At 48.8% G+C, this 18,732-nt stretch overlaps 1 protein-coding gene across 1 annotated transcript in view; it reads left to right on the top strand.

The window, feature by feature from the left end:
• Positions 1–18,732, top strand: part of SEPTIN5 (septin 5) — a 513,411-nt gene that overhangs the window by 301,038 nt on the left and 193,641 nt on the right. The window lies entirely within an intron of this gene.

Here is an 18,732-nt window from a genome sequence, read left to right as displayed (position 1 = left end):
TCTTCTCCTGAACACAAAACACAGAGGTAGTCTATGTAAGTAACATGTCCGGACAAACTAAGTCTTGTGGGGGATCTGTTTGATTTAATATCTAACCTTATTGATTGGGTGGGCAGACCAAGTAAATCCTTAATAATTTTACTACATAATAATGTAATGAATTCCCCTACAGCCAACTGACATGGGGTGATTTTGTTGAAATTCAAAATCAACATCACTTCCATTGTGTATAGAAATATAGTCTGTTAAAGGATTGGGTACCTCTATTTCTTTTTGCAAATCCAAATATTCTCTAAAGGGAGGGGTGCATAAAACAATATTCCCAACTGCTCCTCATTCCCCAGACCCTGCCTTAAAGCAGAGGGGTGTTAAATGTAAACTGAATATCTTAGGTTTGAGCGGGAGGCAGGAGGGGCAGAAAAGTGTCTTGCCAAATTAAATACGAGTGATGAGGGAAGAGGTGATATATATATATATATATCGAAGGAAGAAACTTTAGTTGCAGGGATGGTAAGGTGAGAACTTAATGCAACAAAACCCTGGAAATTCAGCTAAAGCCACCTTAACTTCACACCCCCTGTTGCAGACTATGACATCACTAATTATATTACAACAGTAACTGGCATTAGGCACGGCCTTCAGCCATGATAAGTGTGCATGGCCAAACATATTTTAACACATGATTGAGTACAAGTCATGGCATTCAGTTATGGACAGTGGTCACAACTTTCACCAATGTGTACTGAATATTTTAAAACACTAACAAGCTACCAACCATATATTTTAGCCTTTACCAGTGGATACAGCTATCAACAGTGCCCACTGTTTATTATATACACTGAACAGGCACTAGCCATGGACTTTAGCACAATACTGGCCAATGGCCCCAATCTTTGACTGTTTCCACTATATATTCTAACATATAAATGGGCCACTAGCCATGGCCTTTGACCTTGATCGGTTTGTACCTCTTTTGGCCATGTGCACTGTACATTTTAAAATAATAAAATGCATTAAGTGATGGCCTTCGGCCGTGCCCACTGTGTATTATACTACACTAACCAGCCACTAGCTAGGCCCTTCGATGGTGCCACTGTATATTATATACAATAACCAGCTGCTAGCCATGGTTTTCAACACAATACTAGCCATTGGCCACGACCTTTGGCTGCGCCAACTGTATATTCTGACATATTAATGGACACTAGCTATGGCCTTTAGCCATGGCCACTGACTACAGCTTTCAACGTTGCCCACTGTATATTTTAAAACAGAGACGGGTTACTTGGCATGGCTTTTAACCAGGCACATTGGTATTTTTGAACACTAACTGACCACTTGCTATGGCCTTTGATGCTGGCCAGTGACCCCAGCCTTTGTCATGGCCAAATCCACGGTTTAAATTGTTATTAAGGTAATCAAAGTTTTAATGAGCTAACTTATAAATTATGTAATGTCTAATTCCATTATTGATGTAATCAGTTAGTATGCACAACAGGGGGTGCAAAGTTAAGGTGGCTTTAGCTGAATTTCCAGGGTTTTGTTGCATTAAGTTCTCACCTTAACCTCCCAGCAACTAAAGTTTTTTCCTTGAAATTCAAGGTTTTGTTATTCCATAGATTTTAGAATGCTTCCAGACCAGTAGCATGGTCTTTGGCCATGGTCAGTGGGCACGGCCTTTGACTGTGCCCATTGTCCATTTTAAAACGCTACCAGACCACTAGCCATGACCTTCGGATTGCAGGCTTTGAGAACTCACCATGTTTTTAGGCAATGCGCAGTGAGATTAAATGATTTGCCATTGCCTTTGGCCATAGCCAGTGATTTTTCACCCCCAACGTCACTATAGTTTTAAAAAGAACTTTACATTTTTATTTTTTTAAACTGTAACTGCAAGTACTGAACTACACATACACACGGTTATCCGTAGTCCTTTGTAACCTCGGCTATAGCTGCGAATATTGGCAAAAAAGAAATGCTTCCCTGCCACCCATGCCATCACCAAGTGCCCCCAGGCCATCACCAAGGGCCCCCTCACCTGTGCCAGCTGACCCCGATCCCCAGATGGCCTCCTCACCTCCCCTGCCCTCTGCCTTTCACCCCAGAGCACACGCTGCTACTGTGACACAGTTTGCTTTCAGATGTCAGCTATTTGCGGCTATAGCCGAGGCTACTAAAAGCTTTGTGTTGCAAACTCAGTCCCTGGACCCCCTCCAACTCCCTAATTGTACTAAGTGCTTTCTAGCTATCCCCCCACCTCTGCCCTGAGGGCATTTGTATGTTTTTTGAACTGCAAATAGTGTTTTAGTGTGTTTCATTTTCCCATACCCTAAGCTATAGCCGCGAATATCTCTCGCATCGAGAGAAAAACAAGCGAGAGAAAAACAAGATGGCGGTTGTTTCATTTTCGAAAACCATGATCCTGCAATGAATCATGGGAGATATAACAATATTTTTTGGGGTAGGTTGCACCCCTCTCTGCATCAAATTTTAAAATAACTACAGCAACGACTAATCTCAAACCACGCATGAATCATGAGTCATCACTTCGTGCCCAAGTTGTTTCAGGCCTGGTCCAATCCGTCCAGCAGTTTAGGCTGTGCGCTTTGGAAAATATTGACCTTTTTTATCTATTGGAAAATGAATGGGAAGTAGGCCGCACTTTTGGAACACATTTCTTTTTAAGATTAGGCTGGGGGGGGGTTGCGGACCTTCAATCACGTACACATTTTGGGCAAATCCGTTACTGGAATCAAAAATTATTGATAGAATTTTGAGGGGTTCCTATGTGTCTCTGACTCACCTTAACATCGCCGCCCTATAAAATAAATAAATAAAATATACATATGCAAACCTTTTTAAACCCACCATAACTTTTGTGGTGTTGAATATATATATATATATATTCAACACCACAAAATTTATGGTGGGTTTAAAAAGGTTTGAAAATCCATTTAGGCGAAGTCACACACTCCACAGCGCCCCTAGTAGCCATTGCTGGAAGTTCACTTCCAGTTCTGAGACACAACAGCAAGGTATTGTGGGTATGCAAATTAGCCCCAAAACTATATACTGGAGGAAAGGCGTGTATTTGGGCTAATTAAGAGCTCTGCATGTGCGAAATTGCCTTTGCCAATTGAAAAGTTGTGCATGTTATTTAAATCAAACTTCATGAAAAGTGTATTGCTAAGTGTGTGATCCGGTCAGGTTTCAAGGGCCTACATGTTATAAAGTAAAAACCATGCAAAGTATATTGTGAAGTTAAATTGTACCTTCATGTCCGGGGGGGCTGCACAATTGTGTACATTAAGTATATTTTGTGAGTGACCCAAGTATGTGAAGTATTTAATAGAACTGGGTTTTTTATGCAACCAGGGCAGAAAAGAACCCAAGAAGGAAAACTGTACATGTTGTTGGGTTAAAGAGTCTGTTATCTGAGGTATCCTAAACCAACCATTGTTTTCAAATTGTATCAAAAGTGAATTGATAGGGAAAAAAAGTGTTTGGGTCACAGAGTGAGTTGGTGTGTCTTGTGTCATTTTCTGCAAATATTAATTTTTACATATTAATTAATAAATATATATCCTTTCTACACATTGGCCTGATTCTTGGCTTTCCTATTGCTCAGGGGTGATGATTCTATGTGGTATGATATGGTTCAGAGACAGGGCTAGCTTGAATGATGTCAACATGTATGTTGGTGGGGCGCGTTTGACAGGCGGTGGGGGAACAAACTCCCTGCATTCATTGTTGCCCTATAAACATACTGCTCCCACGTCGCTTTTGTACAGCATTAGAATGTAGAAATATATCTCTCTATATAACATTTAAGAAATGTATAAATATTGACCCAATGCAACATGGATAGAAGATCAGAGAATGTTGATTAGTCCTATCCAAACGTCCTCACATGATAAGGACCAGTTGGAATGAATACATCTACCCAAAAGACAACTTTGCAGATTAAAAGGAGCACTGCAACTAATCAAGAGATTCATTCGCGTTTCCACAGCTGGCTTACCTTTGCATAATCTGCAGGTTTTACATTCAGGTAAAAAGTTTCTGATTGGGCGCAGCGCTCCAACGTACCCAGGAGATTTTATCTAAATCTCATGAATATGGTACGATAGGAGGGGCTAGGGAATCTAACTAGATAACTTGGCACTAGGTGGGACCCACTATGTACCGAGCTAAAATCATGGAATAGTTTGTATTTGGAAATATTGTCCTAGTCCCTACACCATTCAGTTACTCGGTTCTTCTTTTTTGAAAACATCTGGATTCTCAGTAAGTCAACTCAAAACATTCTGAGTTGCTCTCTTTAGAGTCATTGCTTCAAAATCATCCTTTGATCAAATGGCTATGCATGAATTTCTTTCAAAATTAAATTTGATATTAATTAAGATTTGAAGTGTACAACCACCTTGTGAATTCTGTTACTGTCCACAAATTCAACTTCAAACTATTTAGCGGGTTCAACCATTATAATTTCTTCTGATAACGGAAAGGCGGATTTCCTCAGAAGATTGAATGAGCGGCTTTCCAAAGTATTAGGACCGGCCAGAGAATGCTAATCTGGAATAAGATAAGAGAGAATACTGTTGGTTTTTGATGACTTTGTAGACTCACTGCTTTCCCCCCCCTTAACTGTAATATCTTAGGAGCCTCACAATCAAGGCTCAGGTGGGTTCCTGGGGCCCACCATGACATCAACATTGTCTGGGTTTAACGATCTCAAGAATTTGATTGAATGTCTCCTTTTATGTGCCCATGTTTGTGGTTAGTGTTTGGTCTTTGTTCTATTTCCCTTCATGGTGTTTCGGCAAGTACTCTCCTCTTGCGATGATACTGTCTATTTTTCTTTACTATGGACCGGGGCCAGAGAATCCGGCGCGTCGAGCGTTATGATAGGTCTAGAGTCAAAAGCTGTACCAGGAGATTGAGTCACTGCAGCAGCAGCTGGGATTTCTTTAGAGGAAGCGTGCAGGTGGATTTGAGGAGAGGAGCAACCACCTCAGGTGACTGAGCTTGATTTGAGGCTAACATGGGCACCATATCTGTATTATTAATGCGCCTCCGCCGCCGGGCTGCACTCAATGCACATTTCCAGTAACAATCGATGTTCCTCTTCCTCATTCATGCCATCATACAATCTGACGTGACATAAATGGTCATGTTAGTTGAAGAACCAAAAGAGTCCGTAACAGAGGGGATTTGATGTAAATTCGATTGGTCCGACGGGGAAAAGGGAGTGCCCGGAGAGAAAGCCACTGCTCGTTTTACGATATCACATTTTTCACAGTAGAATTAATTGTTCCGGAGGAATAAATTGATGAATCGTCGAAAGCGCAGCCAAAAGTGAGTTAATTTCTTTGTGAGGAGCCAACTTTTGTGCCTCATTCTCTAAAATTTGACATAGTTTCAAGAATACATTTTCAAATACCGCCAACAGGCGACTACGAGGAGAGTCCAAGCCACCATCAGCTTTTGTAGCGGAACGATTGCTCGCAATGGATGAAGGGAGCACGGTACAATCTCTGCTTGAGCTGGTGGGATTTATAATGGGTAAATGGCAAGTCATTTCACATCCCGTGTTCCACCTGCTGTATTTGGAGAAGTGTTGAAGAAGGCATCTTTGGAGATGCCTTAGAAGTGGGGGACAGTGGGGTGTTGGCACATGCCACTGTATCTTGGGGAATTCACAGAGGACATTGGTGCGCAAAAAAGGAACAATTTAGGCCCTGCTCACCCGCTGCCCCACTGAACTGCCAAACTGCTAACAGTCTCTCGCCTCACTTCTGCGCACTGCTCTGTGTGTCTCTGCGGCTAATATGTTATGTTATGTTGATTTATACCGCGCACCGCTACCACCCTGGGGCAGTAGGGAAAGTGAAGAAGTGAAAATGGTCCGGTGGTCACCCCAAGCACGTCTGATATCCAGCAAGGTCTGAGTGTAGAAAATACCACCCCGGTTGAAACTGGTGGCGCGGTGTGGTCTCTTACGGCAACAGAACAATTCCACACCCACCTCTCAGGCCAACCATCTATTTCTACACAGAACTGGACGGACAAAGTAGAGCCAAGCTTCCCATAATTCTGAAAATAATGTTCTCGAATATCTCTCATAAAAATCAGCTGTGTGTGTGCACATGTCTTATACTCTCCACAAAAGAAAGTAATGCCGCTCAGGAGCAGTTGCCACCTACACAGTCACACCGACCCACTCGTCAATGGAATCTCATCGGCTGTGGCTGTCACCACCCGCACTCTTTCCTCCATGCCGCCTTACTAGTGCAGTGCAAGTTCTTCCTAGCAAAGGAGGGAACTGACCCTAGATCACAGGTTCATGTACCACCTCTTTAGAGTTGCCCTCACTTCCTACAGCAACTAAAAACCTACACTCTCCACACTCAGTTAATCCATAAGTCTCTCTGACAGATTACCGCCGCAGCCCCTGTTTTATGCTCTCTATGAATAATGACAGGATATAGAAAAAAGGTTCCTATCAAACCCCACAAACAACTGTGAAGGGATCCATGGCATTGGTTATAAATGGGATCCACTGCACTTCTCACACCACTTTCTTTAATGTGATCCATTGCTCTTCTCACACCACTTTCTGGAATGGGATCCACCGCACTTCTCACACCACTTTCTGCGATGGGACCCACCATTCTTCTCACACCACTTTCTATAATAGGATCCACTATACTTGTCACACCTCTTTCTGTAAGGATCCATTGCACTTTTCATAGTTGTCTGTAAGGATCCACTGCACTTCTCACACCACTTTCCCTAATGAGATCTACTGCACATCTCACATCCGTTTTTGTAATAGAATCCACTTCACTTCTTAATCTGCTTTCTGTAATGGGATCCACTGCACCTCTCACACCTGTTCCCTCACACCTGTTCCCGTAATGGGATCGATGACACATCTCACATCTGTTTCTGTGATGCAATCAACTACACTTCTCAAACCTGTTTCTGTAATGGGATCTACCACACCACTTTCTCTAATGGGATCCACTATAATTCTAATGCCACTTTCCATAATGTGGATCAACTGTACGTCTCACATCTTTCTGTAATTGGATCCACTTCATTTTTCACACCTCTTTCTGTAATGGGATCCACTGCAATTCCTACACCATTCTCTGTAATGGAATCCACTACACTTCTCACACCACTTTCTATAATGGGATCCACTGTAATTCTCACACCTCTTCTGTAATTGGATCCACTTCAGTTCTCACACCTCTGTCTGAAATGGGATCCACTGCACTTCTCACACCACTTTCTATAATGGGATCCACTGCACTTCTCACGCTTCTTTCTGTAATGGAATCCAGTACACATCTCACCCCTGTTTCTGTAATGGGATTCACCACATTTCTCACACCACTTTCTTACTGGTGACAACTTTCACCAACCAACAGTTGACAGGAAACAAATGGAGAGAGCAATGCATCCACCCCGGAGTCAAACAGATCCACCAAGGGGGTCCTGAAGATTATTCAGAGCTGATGAAAGACACCCGGGTGGGGGGCATATATGAACCGGCGACGTGAAGGACGGTCCAGCTGGTGCATCACTGATGAGCATAGGAGGTTGGGCTCTGCCCAAAGACAGATCTACTGTGAGCAAGATCTGACACGGTGGGACATCAGGTGTCCACCTGGTGAGCCACATGCGACCTGGCTACTCGACTGTTAGTTCTTCCCAACACCACCTGCTTCTGGTGAAGGGGAGAGTGAGCTTTCAGTGGCTGCCAGCTCGCGCCAATGTGATGAATTAGAAGACTTGTCAACGGATCACATCCCCTGAACTGAAAGCTCATTTGTTGTTGCTCCCCAGCCAGTGAAATCTACTTCGATGGTGACCGCCGTGGGAGGAGGAACACCAAAGCAACGCCCCAAGCCTTATTTATATATTTATTTATTTATTTATTTATTTATTACATTTGTATTGCGCACCTAACCCTCGGGCATCTGGGCGCATAACTTAAGAATATGGTTACAGGTTGATCGGGCCTAAGGAGTTGGTTACAGGTTGAACCCAGGAAAGTCACCCCTGCAGGTTCTGACATAGGGGGACTGATAAGGGACCATGGTGTTCTACTGTTGGGTGGAGGGGCACAATGCCAGAGAAGATTACAAAGTAGCACCTTCAAATGGAGGCAGGCCCACGGGACAACCTGTGCGGAGCCTGCCACCTCCCCCGGCACCCACAGCCCTTCCCCGACAGGCACAGTCTCTTTGGCCAAAGGGAAGACAGTCTCAGCAGGAGCCCGACAACTTGTTCCTCTGTGAAAAATGCACCCCAATAAAAGTCATTGCTGTGGGGGTGAGGGGGTGACAGATGGCATATGTCCCAGGCCAGGGGGGCTATGCCTTTGAAGAGGTTAGCAGCCCTCTGGAGATCCAACTCACCCTTACAAAGAGAAGGTGGAAAGATTAGTCAGTGACCCAGATATATGAATGTTCCAATGTGTTCTGGGTGTTGGGCGCCTACCACTGGAACCCCGAGCCTGGTAAAGCCTCAGGCCGGGCTGCATGGGGGCCCCGATGCCAGATCAAACGGGAGAAAACTGGAACTGTGACCCGCATAACAGAACCTCAGGGAGGACTGGTGAGCCAGGATAATTGGAACGTACAGGTGTGTATCCTTCACACCCAGGGTTGCCATCAAGTCGACTGACTGGACATGGCCCTTTGCTTGCACGGGTCTCCAGGAACTGGTGTAGGAATGCTTCCATAAGTCTTGAGAGAAGTCTAAAAACTCTGAGGACTAACGCCAATGAGAACCCATTGATCTGTGACCTGCCAATGATTGACAGCCAGGAGCATGCAGCGCTGTCCACTTCTCAGGCCCGGTGAAATAATCCTACCTTAAGACCTGGAGATGTGGCTGGAAGAACATAGGCTGAGATGTGATGTCCTGGAATTGATCAGCGATGGAACCCCTCATACCCCCCACCCGCAGGCTTCTCCATGAAATGGCTGCCTCGCCTTGTAATAATAATAATAATAAGAATAATAATAATAATTCTGAGTAGGATTAGAACCTGTGGGTCTCCTGGGAGGGGGTCCCCAGTGGAGCATATGACTTTTGCTTCCTCAGCTGACCATTTAATCTGATCAAGTGTTTGCGCTCTAACAAGTTTGGAACCTTCCAAAGGCGGGGGAAAGGTAGGTTGTTCTGGGTGCATCAAGTTTCCATTATGGCACTCAAATCTCCAATCTAGGTTCTACGGCTGACCATATTGCTGTGGGAGAGGCACAGTCGGACAAAGGTGGCATTTGACAGTAGACTGGATCCTTCCATGTTGGCCAGGAGTGCATCCTCACCCTGCTTCCCCCTCCTCGCCTCAATTTATGCAACTGGCAGAAGATTGAGGGGAGAAGGGATTCTGTGTAACACAGCCCACATATGTACTTGTATGGATGCCAACACGTTTGGTGGAACGTCCACACTTGACCACAGGTTCCACATTTGTGTCAACCACATCGCTCGAAGCATCTTCTGAAGGCGTAGAGTTCTGGCCGCGGGGTTACATGCCAAGGAATACAACGTGGCCACCAGCTCGGCCGAAGCCATCTACGCCAGCACGGTAAAGTATGGCAGCATGGGTAACCCATATCTTTTCATGACTTTAGAAGCGTGTTCTTCACTGCTGTATGGATGAGAAGACCCGCTAGTGCTATAGGCCCATAGTGTGCAAATAGGGCCTGCCGTCAGCCACTGGTTGGGTGGGTGGGGGGCAGTGGATTCAGCCCCTCTCTGAGCTGCGGGGCATCAACCAACTGTTCACTCTGCAGGTAACGCCCTTTTTCCCTGTGGGGGTCCCCCTTGATCCTCTACACTGGCCTCGGGATCCTCCTATTCGAGGTTTAAGGCGTCCTGTTCGTAGCTGTTAAGTTTTGGAGTCTTTCTTCACCCACCAATGTTGGGGGCAGAGGAGTGCAGAAAAGTCTAGGAGTAGCCGTCTGAGGCCCGCATCCATCGACCTCTGCGCGCTCCCACTTATGTGTGCACATGGCTGGGGGCTGCCCCATTTCACTGAAACAGACCCACAGACTGAAAAGGCTCCCGCCGGCACACATGCATCTCTGTCGCAATACACCAAGCTCATGGGAGAGACATCATCTTAAATTCAAGCAGCCTGGCGGACCAGTGCGTCCTCAGGGGATGGAGAGAGTCCCTGTGCTACCAACTCGACCCCAGTGTGCCCCCAGACCTATCCTGCCATACCCAGGCAAGCACCCAATAGAACAGAAAACAAACCTCCGATGCCATAGCATGGCACCACTCAGAGCCTTTCCAATAGCATAGTTACCAACAAGATCCATTCCAATCTGGAGGTGCTTATCCAGTCCTCTTTTTTTCTTTGCATGCTGGTGTTTGTAGTCCAAGTTTTATAATGGAAACGTAGAACTAGAGATCCCAGAATGAAGAGAAGAAAACCAGGACTGGATAAGCATCTACAGAATGGAATGTATCATGTTGGCAACTATGCAATAGGACTTCAATGCCCCTGCATGTGCAGGTAGAGAATTTGCTCAGCAGTGCCATCTGCATGGTGCAAGTGCACCCACGCTGGTGGGCAAGTGCACCCACTGAAGACAGGCACAAGCAGGAGTTGGTAGGGAGAATGTTGTAGTCTACGGGGCCCAGATGGCTGGGGCCACTATTGTGATGGTGGAAATAGAAGACAGAATTAGAGTTGAACTCCCCTTAGTCTTTATTTTATGTAAATGGTGTAATGGAAGAGCAAGAAAACGTACAATTCCCCCTCAGGCAGACCTGCCTAGTCTCCGGTTTTTCCCAGAGACTTTGTTTTTTTCCGCTCTTCTCTGGGCCTCCTGGAAGAGCGTGCAGTCTTTGGGATTTCCGTCTGTCTGAGCAACTTTGCCACGCCTCGATGTGATTGGCTACAGACAGAGAGCTGTGGCCAATCACATGGACTTGTGGGCAGAAAGAAAGCATTGAGCAAAATACCGCTCATATTGGCATCACTTGACGTCGTGTTTGGGTTTTGTTTTTGTCAAAAATGTGTGCAGGAGGGTGGGCAGATTCTTTGCGAAAGAGGCACGGGGCGTCCGTGACGTCATTCCCCGTGTTTCTCTTCTGCAGGTCTGCCCGCAAGGGACTAGCGGCAATCTCTGTGAAAGATGGAGGCACCTGGAGCGGAATTTGACCTTCTGAAGCCAATATCAGAGCATTAAAACACCCGCTGTTCTGTCAACAGCTCTGTTCCCACACAGCTCTGGAGCAAGAGGCCCTGAAGCCGTTCCTAAGGCTGGCAAAACTCAACAACAGGGCGAGAGACACAATAAAACCATGACTTGTCTCCAGAAACCCTGCGGGATCTCCATTTCTTCACAGATGCGCACTGGCAAACATCCAACAGTCGGAACAGCAAACTGGCAAACATCCAACAATGGGAACAGCAAACTGGCAAACATCCAACAATAGGAACAGCAAACTGGTAAACATCCAACAATGGGAACAGCAAACTGGCAAACATCCAACAATGGGGACAGCAAACTGGCAAACATCCAACAATAGGAACAGCAAACTGGTAAACATCCAACAATGGGAACAGCAAACTGGCAAACATCCAACAATGGGAACAGCAAACTGGCAAACATCCAACAATGGGAACAGCAAACTGGCAAACATCCAACAATGGGGACAGCAAACTGGCAAACATCCAACAATGGGAACAGCAAACTGGCAAACATCCAACAATGGGAACAGCAAACTGGCAAACATCCAACAATGGGAACAGCACACAAGGCCTCGAGGTCATGAAACTAAACAGGATTGGTTTGAAGTTCCATGAGACGCAAACTGTTAGTGGTGTCTAAAATCAGTCGGTGCTGAGGCCTGTGCAGAGGGTGTGCAGACAGGGAACCCTTTATGAATCATTTTCTAAGGATGTCTGTGCATTGGGGGCTGGGCATGCACACAGCCCCTCCCCCTGCCATTGCCGCCACTTCTAACATCCTGACTCCACTGGGCTGTTTTGGAAAATGGAAGCAGGCACAGATGTCACCGCTGCTCTATCCTCACATTCAAATCCTGAGGCGCTATGAATGAGACATTACGGTTCACGGTTCCAAACCTCGTATTGTTGGGGTGAGGGAATGGGCACAAAGCATTATGCACTCAGCGATTCAACCATAAAACGCTTTAATAACAGACGCATGTGTCTAATATGAAGATATGTGAAACAGGACTAAGATGATGACAGTGCGTGTCTCCCAGTACCATTGTGGCTGCCACCTCCGGGGAGGCCTCTGTTGCTGCTGCTCCCCACCTCCGGGGAGGCCTCTGTCGCTTCTGCTCCCACCTCCGGGGAGGCCTCTGTCACTGCTGCTCCCACCTCCGGGGAGGCCTCTGTTGGTGCTGCTCCCCATCTCCGGGGAGGCCTCTGTCGCTGCAGCTCCCACCTCCAGGGAGGCCTCTGTCACTGCTGCTCCCACCTCCGGGGAGGCCTCTGTCACTGCTGCTCCCACCTCCGGGGAGGCCTCTGTTGGTGCTGCTCCCCATCTCCGGGGAGGCCTCTGTCGCTGCTGCTCCCCATCTCCGGGGAGGCCTCTGTCGCTGCTGCTCCCACCTTCGGGGAGGCCTCTGTCACTGCTGCTCCCACCTCCGGGGAGGCCTCTGTCACTGCTGCTCCCACCTCCGGGGAGGCCTCTGTTGGTGCTGCTCCCCATCTCCGGGGAGGCCTCTGTCGCTGCAGCTCCCACCTCCAGGGAGGCCTCTGTCACTGCTGCTCCCACCTCTGGGGAGGCCTCTGTCACTGCTGCTCCCACCTTCGGGGAGGCCTCTGTCACTGCTGCTCCCACCTCCGGGGAGGCCTCTGTCACTGCTGCTCCCACCTCCGGGGAGGCCTCTGTCGGTGCTGCTCCCCATCTCCGGGGAGGCCTCTGTCGCTGCAGCTCCCACCTCCGGGGAGGCCTCTGTCACTGCTGCTCCCACCTCTGGGGAGGCCTCTGTCGCTGCTGCTCCCCACCTCCGGGGAGGCCTCTGTCGCTGCTGCTCCCCATCTCCGGGGAGGCCTCTGTCGCTGCTGCTCCCACCTCTGGGGAGGCCTCTGTCGCTGCTGCTCCCCACCTCTGGGGAGGCCTCTGTCACTGCTGCTCCCACCTCCGGGGAGGCCTCTGTCGCTGCTGCTCCCCACCTCTGGGGAGGCCTCTGTCGCTGCTGCTCCCCACCTCCGGGGAGGCCTCTGTTGGTGCTGCTCCCCATCTCCGGGGAGGCCTCTGTCGCTGCAGCTCCCCACCTCCAGGGAGGCCTCTGTCGCTGCAGCTCCCCAACTCCAGGGAGGCCTCTGTCACTGCTGCTCCCACCTCTGGGGAGGCCTCTGTCGCTGCTGCTCCCACCTCCGGGGAGGCCTCTGTCGCTGCTGCTCCCCACCTCTGGGGAGGCCTCTGTCGCTGCTGCTCCCCACCTCCGGGGAGGCCTCTGTCGCTGCTGCTCCCCACCTCTGGGGAGGCCTCTGTCACTGCTGCTCCCACCTCTGGGGAGGCCTCTGTCGCTTCTGCTCCCCACCTCTGGGGAGGCCTCTGTCACTGCTGCTCCCACCTCCGGGGAGGCCTCTGTCGCTGCAGCTCCCCACTTCCAGGGAGGCCTCTGTCACTGCTGCTCCCACCTCTGGGGAGGCCTCTGTCGCTGCTGCTCCCCACCTCTGGGGAGGCCTCTGTCGCTGCAGCTCCCCACCTCTGGGGAGGCCTCTGTCGCTCCTGCTCCCCACCTCTGGGGAGGCCTCTGTCACTGCTGCTCCCCACCTCCGGGGAGGCCTCTGTCACTGCTGCTCCCCACCTCTGGGGAGGCCTCTGTTGGTGCTGCTCCCCATCTCCGGGGAGGCCTCTGTCACTGCTGCTCCCACCTCTGGGGAGGCCTCTGTCACTGCTGCTCCCACCTCCAGGGAGGCCTCTGTCACTGCTGCTCCCACCTCCGGGGAGGCTTCTGTCGCTGCTGCTCCCCACCTCTGAGGAGGCCTCTGTCACTGCTGCTCCCCACCTCCCGGGTGGTCTCTGTCTCTGCTGCTCTCAATCTACTTTTAACTATAAAAAAGCTCAGCACTCCTCCTTCCACATATCTGTATTTTGACTCAGGTGGCGTTGCCGTAAGCAGCAGCTGTGGCGGCTCTAGGAAACACACGCCTGACAACTCGACTCTCTCCCTCAGAGATGTAGACATCATGTGAGAGAGAGAGGTAGAGAGAGAGACAACACAGAGAGAGAGAGAGACAGATGTAGAGAGACAGACAATGCAGAGAGAGAGAGACAGATGTAGAGAGACAGACAATGCAGAGAGAGACAGAGATAAAGAGGTGGAGAGACAGACAATACAGAGGGAAGGAGGGAGGGAGGGAGGTGTAGAGACAATGCAGAGAGGGAGGGAGAGAGAGAGAGGTAGAGAGACAATGCAGAGAGAGGGAGAGAAGGAGTGTTAGGAAAGATTTCTTAATGGTGGGTAATTTTCCTTCCATGTGGCAACCCCTAAACTTTTTGCTGGTGTTTTCACCATGATCTAGACTTTGCCAGAGAAGTGCAGCCTTCTGCCGCACTCCTCTGGGCTTTCGCTCCATTCTTATGGGGAAACTGACATGCCCTTAAGACAGTCAGTACCGGGAAACGCTGTTTTCCTAAGGTTCCTTATCATGTTGCAGCTTTCGTGCAACATGACACAAGAGGGCACTGTAAGCTAAGTTACTGCTCTCTTGGGTCTCTAGCCTTCTACAGGCCCTAGATACTCTGTTTGGATTGCAACTGATCGGTGCAAGTGAATCACGGACGGGAAAGGTGGCAGCGATCGTTTCTTATGTTTTGAGCTCCTTTTGGCGTTTTAAGCGCGTTTCTCGCACTTAGCCCAAAATGATGGCCTGGCTCCCAAAATGGCCAGACCACCAGGCTCCTTTGTCCTGTCCGCTGACCGTCTTGCCCCCTTCACCTTCCCCAGGTTGAGCCGACCCGGGGCCTTCCTTATTTGGGCATGTACTTTCCCGCAAAACACGGATGCTTTCACGGGCTTCTACAGGCCTGGTGTGTGCCTCCAGGATGTGGGCTGGGATGTCTGGTCCCAATACACATCCTGGGTGCCAGAGAGTCTAGTGTGGTATGAATGCCTGGGACCACCGTGGTCCGTGATAAGTCCACGTATGGTGTGAGTGTTTTATGAGCGGATCTCCCATTGGGTGCCCTCCGTTTTGGCGCGATGGGAACCATGGATAAGAGGGGGCTGGAAACGCCACTACCATGTCGATCTCCTGAGTTCTCACGAACAAAGGAATACAGGAGCCAAGTATCCTGCAACCACGAGGCTGAACCGAGGAATCGCTGGTGACCCGCTGAAGGACTGCTCCTCTGCACTGCTGTCGCCTTGTGAAACCCTTTCTACCTCTGATCGAACCAGAAGGCCTGTACTGGTACTCCGACCCTTGGAATAGCGGGGAGAGCTATTCTCGGCATCTTCACAATCTCCTGCACGTAAGCCTTCGGAAGTGTCTCTGGGCCATCCAGCAGACTGACAAGCCTACCCAGGAGTCTTGCTCTGTAACCGCCGCCAGGTTGTGTTGTATTTCGAGTCCTTGTCATTCTCACACGATTCGTACACTTGGCATTCCCAGGTCTGAAGTGAGTCATGTACATTTGGCTGAGATACACACGGCCGCTCCATTGCCCTGCTGTGGTAACAAACTGTGCGGGTTCACTTCGTTTGAGACATCTTTAACTCAACTCTGCTGCTGCAGAATCTACACGACGACGAGACCTCCCTGCTCCCCTGAACCTGCCAGCACTGAAACTGAAGCGGAGAGGCCTGGGTCTGCTTGCATCGGGGACCGGTGAGTAGCATAGCTAGGAACTGGTCGCCCTCCTGCAGGAGCCCATAGCTTTTCCCCGCTGTGTCAAACAGCACGCCTTTCCGTACTCACGCTCTGCTTCTGCCCACAGTGGAGGCTGCGCTTGAGTCGCGGAACTCTGTTCTTCTTCATTTGTGCACCGGACTGAACTGCCTGATTCCCTCGAAGAGACTCCCCTTTTTGCCCGTTGGCACCAGGGTGTGCAGGTACTTTTGAGCACAAGGCTCCACTCTTCGTAGGGCTTGGACTTCCTTTTAGTTAGGTGCCTCTGAAGGCGGACTGGGTCTAATCATTATTTCGCACTGCCTGTTTTCCTCCCCTTCTAGGTGGACTACACATTTCGTGCATCTAACGCTTTAGACTCGTTTGTATTTGTATATACATTGTATTGATTTGGTATGTGTTGGTTAACTAGAGTTTTATTGTGATTTCTCGCTACGGTCATTGTTGCAAAGGCCTTGGAATAAATGTGTATATATTTTTAATATAACACCTGTTTGGAGTAGTTTGTAAGTGTCCTTGCTTTGTGTGCTCATTGCGGGCTTTCAGTCACCCTCACCCCTCTTGAGACCTAGTCTTGACCGCCGCAATCGCTACCCTGATTGGTCTGGCTTGTCCAGAGGTTACCCTGTTCCAAGTAATTAGGTTGGCCTTTTGAACTTCTGCGCCGCCAGGACAGAGTTCAGAAATCCGTCTTAACAGATTGGTGTACAGCGGTGGGATACGACTGAAGGTATACAGTGTTGCGCACAAACTAAGGCATTTCAAGTTATTCCTACCAGGACACGTAGTGAATTGTTATAGTATAACTTTAAAAAGGCCATAGTCCTATCTAACAGTATGGAAACAAATACCTTGTTAACTTTAAATGCTTCCAAATCCGAAACATTGAAAAGGATGTGTGCGGAGAGAGGTGTTTCCTCTCAAGGCACCAAATTGGATATGATCCAAAGAATCGTGGCGTGGCAAGAAGCGCAGCTTGACGCTATAACTTCTGAGGACAGTGCGGAAGGAGGTGGGGCTGCTCTCACTGGTAGAACCGACGGTTCTGCCGCTGCACTGATCCACCGCGACCACGAGGACAGGGAGGATGAGTTGTCTAATGTTTCCTCTGCCAGTGTTGATGGGGAGGCTATGCTTGAATTCAAGAAGCAAGAGCTGCGGTTTAGGCAGAAGGAGCTTGAGTTCAGGATAGCCAAACTACAAATCGAACAGGCAGAAAAACAGAAAGACAGGGATCACCAGTTGGAACTGGCCAAGCTTCAGGTTGCAAATGGGTCCAAGGGTCCTGGACATGGGTCTGGGGCCTCCTCTCATCCACGGTTTCCGAAAGATCTGCTCAGTGTGTATGAGGAAAGGAATGACATTATGGACTGGCTGAATACGTTTGAGTATGCATGTGAAGTTCAACAAGTTGACAATGCTGATAAGATTGCCTGGTTACTCAGCAGACTGCCCCATTCTGGCTGTAGTGCCATTATGGAAATTGCGAAGGCTGAGCGAGCTGATTTCGCAATGTTAAAGCAAACTCTCATTTTAAAGTTTGGAAAGACTCCTGCCCAATATTTAAAACGATTCCGAGAGTACAAGAAAAAAGAAGGTGGTACTTGGGTATCTTATGTCACCGAATCCTTAAAAAACTTGACTGGCTGGGTCGAAGGTTATAAGGTTTCTACCTTTGAAGGCATGATAAATCTTGTCATGCTGGAACACATTTTTGCATCTTCCTCCCCGGAGCTTAAGCAGCATTTGGCCGATTCGAAGGAGATAGATTCTAAGAAGATTGCCATTGCAGCAGACTTATGGGTGACACATCGAGTGTCCCATAAGGACAAAACTCATCCTGGTAAGCAGGATGAAGGGAAAAAGTCCAAAGATATGGAGGGTGGGGAATCTGCTAAATCTTCTTCCCATAAGGGCCACAAAAAGAAAAACAAGGGTAAGACACAAGAGAACTCACAGGGTAGTGGAGGTCAGCCTCTGAAACAGAACTCTGGTTACAATAAGCCTCCCTATGTAAGCAGACCCAATGGATCTTGTTTTGCTTGTGGAGCAACTGACCACGTGAAGGGGGATCCCCGGTGTAAGGTTAAACCTTTGGGGGTCCACTCCGCTAATCTGGCCTTCTCCTCCTACGAGGAAGAAGAGATTACAGGAGCATCCTTCTCCTCAGACTCCTTCCCCAGTGGGATAGAAGCTGAGGTAGTTTTAGTTTCCCTGGGTTCCTGGGAGCCTAAAGTCGCAGAGGCTTATGCTAGGATTCCGGATAATACCAAGCACTACTTTAAAGACAGTGTGCTGATCAATGGAGTAGATACTCCAGCTCTTAGGGATAGTGGGTGCAGTCGAACTGTAGTGGATTCTACTTTGGTAGACTCAGAGGAAGTTGCCAGAGCTACTCTGATGCCCACTAAGTTGGCTGACGGCCCACTCCGCATGTTCCCAGTAATACCTGTAAATCTTACTTTAAATGGTACAGCAGTCAGGATTCCAGTGAGCATTCAGAGAAACGTCCCAGGAAAGGTCTTGTTAGGCAATGATCTCAGAGCTTTAGGGCTCATAGAAGACACTGCCGACAGACCCTACACACGGTCTCAAGCACGGGTAGCATTGGCCAAGACCAACACGCCGCCCCAGCCGAAGGGGAAACCCAAGGCGAAAGGAGTAAACAAGTCAAGACGAGGGAAAGAGAACATTCCCCCGAGCTCGCCTACCACTGCGGTGGAGGAAGTTGGTCAATCGCCCGGGCCTGACGAGGAGGTGGCGATGCCTGAAGTATTTGACCCCAACGACCATCCTGAACTAAAAGACTTGTTAGTAGAAGGTGGTCCTGATAGGGAAGAATTCAGTAAAGG

Source organism: Ambystoma mexicanum, chromosome 10 (genome assembly GCF_040938575.1).
Source record: "Ambystoma mexicanum isolate Mex_15411 chromosome 10, UKY_AmexF1_1, whole genome shotgun sequence".
Lineage (NCBI taxonomy): Eukaryota > Metazoa > Chordata > Amphibia > Caudata > Ambystomatidae > Ambystoma > Ambystoma mexicanum.
This window is presented reverse-complemented; position numbering and strand designations above follow the sequence as displayed.